Consider the following 1,523-nt stretch of genomic DNA (forward strand, 5'->3'; position numbering starts at 1 on the left):
CTGCAAGTTTTGAAAAGTAAAGAGAAAGCAAAAATAATAGGACAGGCGAAAAAACAAAATGAAATAGAAAGCACTTTGTTCACTAAGCAGTGCTAGAAAAATAACTGCAGGAAAATAAACAGTAATCATTATAAATTGCTGTCATGATGGTCAGAGAAGTCCAATGGAAGGAATAGATGGGGCCATTTATTTCATGTGTAAAATGTGGTTTCATGTTACTGACAGCTCTTTGTTATTCTAAATCAAAAATAAAACAATTCTCACTATATGAAAAGCCAGGTTATCAAGCTGTGGCAATAGAATGAGATCACCAGTACCTTTCAGTGTGCCAGCAAATCAGCTATTCAAGTCAAGATAAGGATAGTAGTCAAAATTAACAAAAAACCAGATGAGTGGGTTGACTTTGAAGAATAAGATTTTATTTTTGTAGATTCTGACGCTGAAGGTAGAAATCTAAGGTTGATAGCTTCTGGTGTCACCTACACTATTTATTGTAGAATAAAGCTTTTGTTGATTTCAGTGGAATAAATATGCCGAGACACCAGAAATATGAGGCATTCACTTTGGAGATCTACTTCTGCAGGTGCCTAAGTAATTTTCATTGTGTTGTTAAAATGATATAATTACTTACTCCAGAACATTGCCACTGCAGAATAAATGATTTGGAATCCAAGTGTTTACTCTCTGAGAACTCAACTCAAAACTTGTTTTCTTGGATTTTGATCAGATATACTCCCAGGTAAGAGAATTCTTCAGATTACGGTTTAGCCTATTCTTCCACTCTCTTCCACAAAAGAGAAAAAAAAAAGTATGCAGTGTAATAAATATAGAGAAAGTTATTTTCTCTTTGTTTTGCGGTCATGGGGAAAGAAATGTGTAGAAGGTTGCTGAACAAAAAACATATTTCAGTTTAGCATGTTAGGCAACCCAGCCCATGTAGTTAGTTATGTGGTACAAACCCAGAAAATTGATTGAACAAGCTATCTTTAAGTCAGTGTTATGCGAAGAACCTTCAACATTTCAAGAGTTTCTGAAAGTTGGGTAGCACATACATTTAATATATTGCTATTAATTCATAATATTTAGGTTTCTGTAATTAGAACAATGAATCATTTTGATGAATTGCAATGTATTTATTTCCACATTCAAAACCAGAAAAGTGATGTTTTTGATTTTGACGACAGGTTGTTAATGTATATACTTAAAAAATTAATCAGGAGAGAAAGTAGGTTGCACTGGGTTGCACTTTCCCATTCTGTTGCTGCTCCCAGTTTCATACCTGGGTACAAAGGTGTGGTGACATTTTCTTTATCTCTTGGCAAAACTTCATAAAGACGAAAGGATTACCCAATCCTTTTTTTCCATTCAACATGAGGTGACATTTTTACAACTTGTGACTAGTCACATCAAACATTAGTTATTAGTTGTGCCTCCTGTTGAACTGGCCCGTGCAGGAATGCTGGGGGTTTCATTTATTCATCAGTCATTTTCTCAAGTTACAATAAACGTGTGTCAAGGGAGGA

Source organism: Pituophis catenifer, unplaced genomic scaffold (assembly GCF_029215685.1).
Source record: "Pituophis catenifer annectens isolate HBS135680 unplaced genomic scaffold, rPitCat1.0.hap2 SCAF_1, whole genome shotgun sequence".
NCBI lineage: Eukaryota > Metazoa > Chordata > Lepidosauria > Squamata > Colubridae > Pituophis > Pituophis catenifer.